Source organism: Marmota flaviventris, chromosome 6 (assembly GCF_047511675.1).
Source record: "Marmota flaviventris isolate mMarFla1 chromosome 6, mMarFla1.hap1, whole genome shotgun sequence".
NCBI classification, from domain to species: Eukaryota; Metazoa; Chordata; class Mammalia; order Rodentia; family Sciuridae; genus Marmota; species Marmota flaviventris.
The window spans coordinates 141515003-141527075 of NC_092503.1; the positions used below are offsets into that span (position 1 = coordinate 141515003).

A 12073-nucleotide genomic window follows, 5' to 3' on the forward strand; every position below is an offset into this window, starting at 1 on the left:
GGAGGCTCGCGAAGAACCACTTGTGGGAGCTGGGCCGCGCTTCCCCAGGGCGCTGCATCCGCCGCCGAGATGCTGGCAGCCTGGGGATGGCCTCACGCGGCCCTCTCCTTATTTATCCACCCAGCACAGTTTCCATGGCTCCGCCGCCATCCTCCCGCCCCCTTCCTCGCGCGGAGCCCAGCAGCAGTCGCCCGGCCCGCGGGTGGGGGACCGCGGGGGGCGTGCGCGGCGCGGGGCCCGCACGTCCTTTCCAAGGCCAGGGGGCGCGTGGGGGTGCCTCCTGGCCACAACTCTGGCCCCCACCCCGAGGCTGTGGCATTTCCACAGCCCCTTCACAGATCCCATGCACCCCCGATCTGTCCCCCCCGCGCCGCGCAGCCCCCGACCCGGCTGGGTGGCGCGGGGGAGGGGCGCGCGGCGCAGGCAAAGTTGCTGAGTTGCTCTGCACGCTCCGAAGTTGCAGCTGCGACGGCAGCTTCCCGCCCCCTTCCTGGACTCGGCCGCTCGGAACGCACACCCACCCGTCACCACCCGCTACCTGCCCGCGCCCCTGCGGCCCCGGCCCGGACTGGCAGCATCCCCGCCCCACCCCCGCGAGGAGCCCAGGTTTCCAGCCGAGTAGGACTGGGGGCGGGCGGCGGGCGCACCCCACCTCCCAGCTCCGCCTCGGGGGGAGGGATTGATGGCGCGCGGAGGGGGGGGGGTCGGATCCCCTCCACCCCGTCGCCGCTCAGCCGAGTCGCTTTTGCACTTTGCAAAGCTGAGCGGCTGTACAGGCGTCGCTCGCCGGCCCCGGCGCCCCGCGGAGGAAAGCGGAGTTTGCAGAACCGGAACCGTTCAGGGTTCCCCATTCCCTCCCGCAGGGGATTTTTCCGGGGTGGGGGCGACGGCGGGAGGGGCTGGATTGGGGGCTGAGGTCGCCAACAGGTGCTCGCGAGCTCATGTGACCCGGGAGGGACAGCGCGCAGGGGAAGTCGGGGGGTGGTGGGGGTGGGGACGGGATCCCTCCCCCAGGGTCCCCCGCAACGCCAGAAACCGGGCGCACCCCGCTTGTGGCGGCCAAGGGAGTGCTCGCGGTGGCTCCTCCGAGTGCCGGCGCCCTCGCGGCCTGCAGAGGAGGAGGAAAAGGAGGGGGAGGGAGGGGATGCGAAAGTGGGTCAGGAATGTAACTGGACGCTGCACCCCCCATGCACACCCCACCCCCGTGGCCGACCCGGGTGGCCGGCTCCAGCCTTGGAAAGGAGTCATTTGCTGTTGTGGTTCCCCAGCTTTATCGGTACAGGGTTACCAGGGGATCCCGAGGGATGTGTTTCCCTCTGACCTTTTGGGAAGAAAAACTTAGTTGCCTCAGTAACCGGGTTTGGCTTGGATGCAATGATGCAGTGAATGTTCTAGGTGAGCCTGGCCGGTGGAGGAGACTGCAGTTGCACTAGGGGGTGGATTAATTTTTCTTATTACTGAATCTAGATGAGAATGGAACGCTGGGGAGGAGGTGGCAGTTTGCTGTGTTTTGTGTTTTTGTACGGCCTCACAGGACATCAATCAAACGCTTCTGCATTAGGGTTTGAGCCTTCCAAATGCAGACCCGGGCTGCCATAAATTTACCAAAGTTCTTAGTAGTCGCTGACTTAGTTGATAGAAAGTTTTGAAGTTGATACCCTAGAGTTGGAAGCAACTAGGGACAGTGAAGTTTTGTGTTTGGGGAAAGGCCTGAGAAACAAACATGAAAAGGCCTTTATTAAAAGGAGAAGAAGAAGGGAGGGGGGACAACCAAAACCCAGCCTTTGAGGAGGCAGCCACAGTAGCAGCGGCAGCTCACACCCCAGGCACATGATGATGAGGGGAAGTATTTAAAAGTGATGGGCTTTGGGTCTGAATGCTGCTGAGACAGAGAAACAAGAAAAAAAAATTTTTTTTCTCTTTTTTGCAAGATGAGGCTGCAAAGGAAAAGCCTAGCATGACTGAGTTTGTAACCCAAACACTTCTTGGGCACCCTTCCTGGTTTTTGTCCCATTTTTCTTTCCACCTGGTTTTGCCTAGTGGACCTTAGTCACAAGGTGTAGGGCAGGTCTGCTGAAGCAAGACCCAAAGAGCAGTGAAGCTGCAAAGAAATATGCAGCTGCTGGAGTTTTTATTCAGAGGGAAAAGGGGTGTGTTATCCTAGAGAGTTTCAGCCTGGTGAGGGGGCACAGGTCAGTAATTCCAGTGACTTGAGAGGCTGAGGCAGGAGGATGGTAAGTTCAAGGCCAGTTTCAGCAACTTAGCGAGGCTCTAAGCAACTCAAAATAAAAGATTTTTTAAAAGGTTTAGGGATGTAGCTTCTGGATTCAGTTTCTAGTACTAAAAAGGAAAGAGAGAGAGAGAAAGAGAGAGAGAGCTCACTGAAAAGCTGCTGACTTAGGAATTAATGTAAATTCCTATTTCAAAGGCATTTTACAGAAAGAAACCTACATTGATAGAGATGCATTTTACTTTTAAAAAGAGAATACACTCTTAGGGGATAAAAACTGAAAAAAGAAATATTTTTGTAAATTAAATTATATTCTAAATATATGAAAGGTTATTTTGTTGTGAAAACTTTCATGGAGATCTAATCCACAAAAAGAAAAAAAAAATGAGGGGTGTTGGTGCTGGGATTGAATCAGGGCCTTGTATGTACTAAGCACACACTATTCCTGAGCTAACACCCCGCCCCCAGCCCAAATTATTATTATTTTTGTAACTAGGTGACTTTTATTGAGTTGTATCACTAATAGAATGGGAGTAATAATAGTTATTATTAATAGGTGGCCTCCTTTTGGATCATAGATGAGACTTTTTAAATTCAGTTCAACTGGGAAAAAGTCAGAAATTTCACTTAGGGTGTTTGCAACTGTAGTTGGAGGATGAGAGATTTCATACGTTGAAGACATTTTCTGAATGAAAATGAGAGTCACACAAAAGTTTTCTGGGAACTCGATAAAAGTTAACATACACTCTTCGGAGAAGCATGGTTTCCTTTTCTATGAGATAATTAGCCTTTAAAATCTCGGTTTGAACTAGAGCTGTTGTTAAATAAATGAATTGAAAATTTAAGTAAAATAAAGTTGCATACTTCCTTAGTCTTCCCATCATTTCTCCAGATTTTATCTCTGAGTTCGTGAAAAAAAATATATATATGATTAAGAAAGCAAATTAAGACTGGGCATGGTGGTCCATACCTATAATCCCAGCGACTCAGAAGTCTGAGGCAGGAGGATTGCAAGTTCAAGGCCAGCCTTAGCCACTTGGCGAGGCCCTAAGCAACTTAGTGAGACCCTGTCCCTACATAAAATAAATAAATAAATAAAAGAGCTGAGGATGTAGCTCAATGGTAAAGCATCTCTGGGTTTAATTCCCCCCACCACCCCCCCCCCCCAAAAAAAAAAAAAGAAAAGAAAGCAAGCAAGTTAAGGAATGAACATCTGTTAAGAAATGGTTAACAACAGGGTTCTTAACATTGTATTCTTATATATTTAAAACACGATGTATACATTTTGGGACACTTTTTAAGAAATCCCCTATGTATAACAGGCTTTCTTGAGCCATTTACTCGTTGATACCTCCAAAATATTTTTGAATGGGCGTATGTTTGAAACATCTGAGCCACCCACACTGTACAGAGCTCTGTCAAGCACTGGAGGAATTGCCGAGAAGCCTATGCATGTTCCTAAGAGTTGAGTCTAATAAGATCTAGTTGGAGGTGACGGTTAAATTACAAATATATAGTAAGAAGTTCAACTGTTGAGGAGTTAAGTTAAAACACCAATAAAAAATACGTACATATGTGCATCAGAGGGATGGTGTAGTCATACACTAAAGTCAGAATGAGTTGAGAAATAGAGGAATGGGAGACTTTTGAAAACTTTGTTCTTCTTGCTTCTATTTATTCTCTAAACTGTTGACAGTAAACTTGTATTGATTCTGTAGAAGAATAAAAGATATTGCCTGCCAACCAGTATATGAATGATTGTCCATAAGGGGGGGGGGGGGTCAGAAAAAAAAGAACCATAGTAACTTCCAGAAGGGACAGAGAACACAGTGGGCTGGGCTGAGCTGAGGGCCTCAGTGGAATGCCAAGAACCCAGTTGTCAACCCAGCTTGGTCAAAGGTGGAGAATACAGAGGGTACCAGGAAAGGGAGAGGAGAAAAGGCACGCCCTTGCTTAGGAAGGACTTGGGTATCACAGGGTGCTGGCCATATTCTGGGAGGGTGGCTGCCAGGTGCCAGCCATCAGGAAGTGCTACAGAGAGAGGTTGTAGGACTTGAACTTAGTCCTTAGAGCATGTACGTGGTTTTTATAGTTGGAGAGGAAAAGGCCTTTTCAGTGTTACAAGCCTGCGAGATAAGCCAAGAAGCAGGAAGTGGTGGGGCACACTTAGCAAATTCGAGTAGATTCATTTTGCTAGAAAAAAGATGGATCAAGTTTGAAATTTGCCATTTGAATGAGAGATTAGGGCCAGGCCAATTAGCGACCATGAATGCCAACCTTCGTATTAGGATTTTTATCTGCAGGTAATGGGGAATTATGAAAGGATTTTGAGTGAGAGAAATAAGGCAGAGCTCATTTTATTGCACTTTTTATTGTGCTTCATAGATATTGTTGGCTTGCTTTTAAGTTTTTTTGAAAATTGAAGGTTTGTGGCAACCATTGTCAAGTAAGTCTAGCCAATAGCTCAGATGATTGTTAGTATTTTTTAGCTGTAAAATATTTGTAGTTAAGGTATGCCTCTTCAGACATGATGCACACAACTACAGCATCAGTTATCAACATAACTTGTCATGCATTGAGAACCCAAATGTTTGTGTGGCTTACTTTATCATCATGGTCTGGAATCAAACCCACAGTATCTGTGAATCATGCTGGGATGATGCCTGTACAAAGTCAAAGCTGGGTTTGGGGAAGGTTAATCTTGTGGGTTGGTTTGGAGTGGGAGTTTAAGGCCAGTGAGTTTTGCAGAGATTCAAGGGGGCCTGGGTAAATGTAGTATCAATGGGAATTGGTTGGAAAGCAGTGTTTTGTGCTTTTTTGTGAAAGAAAAATCAACAATATTTTATAGCATTTGGATGTGGAGGGCAGTGGACTTGAGCAATCCAAGGTCACTGAGAAGAATCTAGGCTCCTTGAAAAGTAGGATTATCCAGGGAAACAGAAACAGGAAGCCAGGGTACAAGGTCAATTGAAGGACTGAATTGAGAAACCAAAGGTCAAGGTCATGATAGGAGCTGAGTTTGAGTGATTAAGGGAGGATGGATGGGTCAGGTGATTGATAGACCAGGTATAAATGAACGCCTAAATTTTAACCTGTTGACAAAGGACCAGTTTTTAGGGAGCATCCACAAAGCTTCTAAATATAATTTTGAAACTTCTCCTTCCTCTAGTTAGTCATTCCTGGAGCTCATATTCTGACTCAGCACTGTTCTAACCAAAGCGCTTAAACCTGGTGGTTCCCAAACCTGGCTCATCAGATAAAGGGCCTCGCCCCACATCAGAATCTTCTGGACTAGCAATCAATAGTCCAGCCTGGAACCTCACCTCCTCCTAGGTGACCTGTGTCCTTCAAAGGGAGAGCAAGACAGTTCTAATTTTCCATGTGTTTCTTGCAACCTGTCCTTTGCTTTTGTATCTGATGGACAGTCATTGATAGGCCCTGCTGGAAGTTGTTTGTATCCAGATGAGCTGCTTTCCAAATTTAGCACTGGACTGGAAGAGTGGATGGATGGGCCCAGTCCTCTGCCCTGCTAGGTTGCAAGGAGGTGGAGTTTTGAGAGCTCTGTGTGGTGGGGGAGTGACTCAAACTGTGTACATGGGATCATCCTGGGATGATGCAATCACCTGGGCTCCGGGCAGACCACTTCCTGTACCTCTGGGTACTCAGACCCGGGTGTGGTATTTGGCAGTGTTCTCAGGAGCAGACTGTCTGGCTGATCCTCTGCAAGGAAGCTCAGTAGTCCCAAGCCAGGCAAGGCAAGCTGCGGTCTGCAAGCCTACAAGGTCTTCCAGTGTAAAGATACGAGGATGGTTGGAAATTTGTGGTTGGATTTCTAAAAGGGGATGCCTGTGGATGCCTTCCAAGGCATAGCTGGCTGTCTCTCTCTTTCTTGTCAGAAGAGAAATGTCTGTCCTGTTGAGCAGAAGCTGTGTACTTTGTCACAGCCAAGTTTCATTTAGCCTGATGCTAATTATCTGGCTACCAATGATCATTGGTTTTTCGCTTTCTTTTTGTTTTTTAAGCTATGAAGAGAGGAACTCCCATGTCCGTATTATTACATGCCTGGTGAATGGGCAGCTAAAAGTTCATACTAAAAATTGATGCTGAAGATGTCAGGGGCAGAATCCTTACCACCCCCACCCCCCACCACACCACCACCCTTCTGCTCCTCTCTGCCACTAAACAACTCAAAATTTAAACTATCCATTAAGTTTAACTGTCTAAGCCAAGGGTGGGTTATTTTACTACTGAGCTTTTTCCCTCCAACAGAGAACAGTGGAAGATGACAGAATCTAAGCCTCTTTCTTAAATTGTAATAAAATATACATAACATAAAATTTACCTTTTTTTTTTTTTTTTTTTTTTTTGGTGCTGGGAATTGAACCCAGGGCCTTGCACATGAGCCATACCCTCTGGCCTGCCTCAACAGTTTAAATGTACAGTTCAGTGGTATTAAATGTATTCACATGGTTGTGCAATCGAATCTGGGTTTTTAAAAATCCACTAAGAATGTAAAGGAGTGTTCTAAAAATGTCAGAAAATGAAACCCAGGTTACTTAAAAAAAAAAAAAAACATAAATGAAAGAGAATGGTATTAAGTACCTGGCACTTAAATACTAGCAGCATGTATATTCTCTTCTGAGAGAAGGTAGCTAGATGGGTTTCTTGGAGGATGGGCTTCTCTGAGGACATCTTTTCATGGTGCTTAATTGTGGAGTCTGTCAGTACAGAGGAAAAAGGCGATTTGATGCCTGAGAGTCCTTTAAGAAGCCAGAAATAGTGCTAGCATCTTAAGAGTTTCAAGTTTTATTGAAGCAGCTGGGTGCGGTGGCACTCACCTGCAATCCCAACAGCTCTGGAGGCCGAGGCAGAAGGATCACAAGGCCAGTCTCAGCCGTTTAAAAAGACCCTCAGCAACTTTGCAAGACCCTGTCTCAACATAAAAACTAAAAAGGGCTGGGGATGTAGCTCCATGGTAAAGTGCCCTGGGTTCAATCCCCAATACCAAAAAATGAAAAAATATATATTCTTGAAGCTGTGAGTACACGAGAGAGGGTACACAGTCAAATGTGAATTTTCAGAATTTAAATTACCGAGGTTCTTGGCTTTTCTGTACTCCCTGAAAGTATTCTCTTGACACACACTGAGGAGTAGGTAATATTTGCTACTATTATTATATTATCCTCCTTTACCTGGTGAGATACAGCTTATTATTATTTATGATACTATGGGTATCAACTACTGAAAATATTGGAAATAAGCAAGGACCTTCTGATTCATTATCATATAAATTACCATATTGTTAAATGAAGCCATATTTTTAATTTCAATGCACAGGATCAAACTCAGGGCCTCATGCATTGAAACAAATTTTAACTCCAACAAGTCTAACTGAAGAATCACAAAAAAGAGAAACACTGGAAACGTGATTGGTGTTCACTGAAGTTCTTATTCAACCCAGGTGTATTAGCAGTACCAGGGCTTTTTTTTTTTTTCCAATTATAAAATTTATTTTCACAATCACTTACTGTTTGCACGCAGTCATTCATAACACCCACAGAACAGGTTTGAAGGCCGTGAGTCCAACAGGATGTCGACTTTGCTTCCAAAGAAGTTGTGGGTTCGTGTTTTACCAAGGGAGAATAGCTCTCACGGCTTTGGAAATTCATAGCTTATTTAACCACCCCTCCATCTAACCAGCACCACTGGATTGGTGAACACTTAGAGAATCTAACTCGGAGTTGATCTTACTCAAAACACTGCTTTGGTAAACTTTTGCTTATCGGTCTTGAAAAGATGTGTGAAAACCAGTTTGGCGACTTTTTTAATATAGCATGCTAGAAGACTTGGGAAGAGAGCTGGGAAACCATATCAGAGCTGGAGCGAAAAATGGAACGTTTTTAAACAAGAACATTCATGATACACATGTCTGGGTTGGGAGAACCCATCTTTTAAAAGCCAAGATTCCGTGATAGGACTTAATCACCAATGGAAGCTTTTCTAATGGTAGATCCTATCTGACATGGGCAACTCAGAGTCTCACAACAACTTGGGAGACGGTGGATTCAGTGTGAACACTGACCTGTTCATAATCCTGTCTGTTCCTGGCGTAGTTTACTAGAATCTGTTCAGAAGCAGACTTTACATACATTTCCAAGTACTTTGTCCTGCAATCGCATAGTCGTGCAGTATTTCAGAGGAGAAGGCTCTCGTAAAGGGTCAATTCTGGGAGTACCAGTTATTTTTAATAGGATATGGCCAGTCTATTGATTCGAAGGGTACGAACCAACTGTTTCATACTTCAGTTCTAGAATGTTTGCCTTTCCCAATGCAGGACAGTCATGAGTTTCAACACTCATTGCTAAAGGAAAGGTACAATCAATTCATACTGCTACGTCACGGATCTCTGAAAAAAGACAAATTGGGACAGTCCTGAGGGTCTTGCGTGTCTTGATTTTTAACTTTTATTTTAAAGCTGAGATCTTTTTCATTTGACTAGAAAAGTACTTCAACTTTTGAAATCAAATGTCAGCCGTCCACATGAGACTTATTTGTACAATGAAACTCCATGATTTAAAAAAAAAGAAAGAAAAGAAAAGAAAGCTTAGGAGATTTGGGGACTTCACGGTAGTACAGAAATACATTGTTCTGTGGCTGCGCCTCTTTGCTTTGTCATTCCTGTGTTCGACGGGACTTTGTGACTCCTGAAATGTCAGCTTAGCTCTCCAACTCATGTGTGTTTTACTTTTGATTACCTTGGTCCTCAGCCAGCCCCACTCTTGACACTTTCAGCCCGGGCACTATAGGCGTTTCTTGATGGTGAGCTGTTAATCTTTTTATTATTTCCTGTCATTTCCCCCCATGATTGATGCTCTTGAGGCTGGGTGGGGATTGGGGGGGGGAGGTGTTGAAAATGACTCTGAAAACAGTTTGGAAAAAGATTATTTGAGGTTGGACTTGGGTCTTACCTGAGACCATGCGAAAGATTGGAAGGGCACAAGGGTGTGTTTTGTAAGGTTCCACGTGGGCCATTGCAGTGGGGGGACCGGCACTCACTCGCTGGCTGGCTTTCCTGATGTTTTTTCTTGACTTGGATGATTCAGGTCTCCAGGTCTGTCCTGTGAGGGATGCTAAGACCTTCCAGATGGTCTCTCTTTATTTCTATGGAAAGATGATAGCAAAAAGGCCTTTTTCCATTAGTAATAAAAATAAAATCCTTTTTGAGTTGTGGCATCAGCAAAATCCAGACTAATTTTCCCAATGGTCTCTCTCCCCCACGGCCCTTTTGTTAATTCTTTGTCTTTGGAAACTGCCCTTCATACCCTGCACCCTGTAGCATGCAGTGTGACCCACTGGGGTGTTAGAAGGAGATGCTACAATATCAATTTGCATTTTTTTTTGCCTTTTCCTTTAGCATTGTCCTTAAAAAAAAGTTTTTTTCCTGGTGGTAAAATATATGTAACATGGGGCGGGGGGGGGGGCGGTAAATGAATCTAGATAGGGCAAAGGGGAAAAGGGGAGGGAGGGGAAGGGAGGGGGCACAGGGGCAGGAAAGATGGCTGGATGTGAAGGTCAATATTACCCTAAGTACAGGTATGAAGACACAAAGGATGTGATTGTACTTTGTGTACAACCAGAGATAGGAAAAATTGTGTTCTTTATGTGTAATATGAATTGTAATGCATTCTGCTATCATGTATTACAAATTAAAATTTTAAAAAAATTTAAAAAGGCAATTAGAGACTGATAGCCACAGAAAAAAGAATATTCAATGCATGTAAATATGTGCGGGTGACCAGTGAAATACTTTAAGCATATTAATGTATTATAATAATCTATGAAAAGTAGAACTGAAATACAAGCTCAAGGAGTAATGATGTACTCTTATTTTTGTTTTTTCTATTGAAACTATTTATTATTAAAATTTTAAAAGTAAAAAATATATATATATAAAACATAAAATTTATTGTTGAAATTATTTTAAGTGTATAATTCAGTGGCATTAATTACATTAACATTGTTGTGCAACTGTTAGCACTCTGTTTTCAACACCCAAAGCAAATTTTTCATCACCCCAAAATAGACCATTAAGAATTAACCCCTCACACATACATATACACACAAAAAGAATTAACTCCCATCTGGGTATGGTGGCACATACCTATAATCCCAACAACTAAGGAGGCTGAGACAAGAGGATTAGAAGTTTGAGGCCAGCCTCAACAACTTAGCAAGACTCTGTCTTAAAATAAAAAAATAAAAAAAAATTAAAATATCTGAGAATGTAGCTCAGTGGTTGAGTACCCCTGGGTTCAATCTCCAGCAAATACACACACACACAAACACGTACAAAAAAAAAATTCTCCACTAAGAATTAACTCCTTAGGGCTGGGGTTGTGGCTTAGTGGAGCACTCAACTGACATGTGTGAGGCACTGGGTTGGATCCTCAGCACCAAATAGAAATAAATAAATAAAACTACTGTGTCCATCTACAACTAAAAAAAGAAAGAATTAACTCCTTTTTTCCTTTTGCCCCTGGTAACTTTTAATCTACTTTCTGTGTCTTATACTTATTCTAGATATTTCATACAAGTAGGATCATACAGTATTTGACCTTTAGAATCTGGTTTATTTTTGTTTAGCATATTGCTTTCAAGATTCATCTATGCTGCAGCAAGGATCAGGACTTCATTCCTTTTTATAGCTGGATAATATTCACTGTCTGTATATATCACACTTTGTTTATCCATTCATCTGTTGATGGATATTTGGGGTGCTTCTACACTTTGACTGTTTTGAAAATGCTGTTGTCAATATTGGGACCCAGTTTTTAATTCTTTGGGGCATGGCATATACTTAGCAGAATTTGGGGGCCATGTAGTAAATTTGTTTAACTTTTTGAGGAACCACTGTTTTCCACAGTGGCTTTACCATTTTACATTCCATAGCAATGTATGAGTTTTCCAATTTTTAAAAAAATTCTAGACTACCTATTGAATATAAGTGGCATCTCACTGTGGTTTTGATTTTCGTTTCCCTAATGACTGATGAGGTTGAGCATCTTTTCATGTTCTTATTGGCCATAGGTGAATCTTGGAGACATGCCCATAACCGTTTCTTTGCATCTTTGCATAACCATTTTTCTTTGCATAACCATTTTTGCATCTTTTATACTGTATAATAGTGGCGTGTAATTTATAAATAAAAACACGCATATACTGGGACCTCTGCAAATTGATTTTTTACAAATAGGAGCATTTTTTTTAAAAGTCAGGAAACCACTATTTTGGACCATAAGAATGATCTGTTTTACCTTAGAGCCTAATGTTAGCAGGAAACTATTGATAATTATTATTTGGTGGGGGGTACTAGTGATTGAACACAGGGATGCTTAACCACTGAGCCACATGCCCAGCGCTTTTTATGTTTCATTTTGAGACCGGGTCTTGTTAAGTTGCTTAAGGCCTCACTAAGTTGCTGAGACTGGCTTTGAACTTGTGATCCTCCTGTCTCAGCCTTCCAAGCCACTGGGATTATAAGCGTGTACTACCACACTGGGCTTTGCTAAAAATTATTTTTTCTCCTTTACTTTGGACTTTTTAAAATTTATTTTTTTATTTATTCTAATTAGGTATATATGACAGCAGAATGCATTTTGATTCTTTGTACACAATTGCACCACAACTTTTCATTTCTCTGGTGTACGTGATGTGGCGTCATACCATATGTGCAGTCATACATGTACCTAGGGTAATGATGTCTGTCTCATTCCACCATCTTTCCTGCCCCCGTGAACCCTCCTTCCCATTTGCCCAATCACAGTTCCTCCATTTTCCCATGCC

The 12073-nt window shown here is 43.4% G+C and overlaps 1 protein-coding gene across 1 annotated transcript in view; it reads left to right on the forward strand.

Annotated features, from left to right (window-relative positions):
- The first annotated feature begins 599 nt into the window (after positions 1-599).
- Rreb1 (ras responsive element binding protein 1) overlaps positions 600-12073 on the forward strand; it is a 179523-nt gene continuing 168049 nt past the window's right edge. Inside the window, exon 1 of the mRNA XM_071613666.1 lies at positions 600-618. The gene's annotated coding sequence lies outside the window, so the exon portion shown is untranslated. The remainder of the gene's footprint in view (positions 619-12073) is intronic.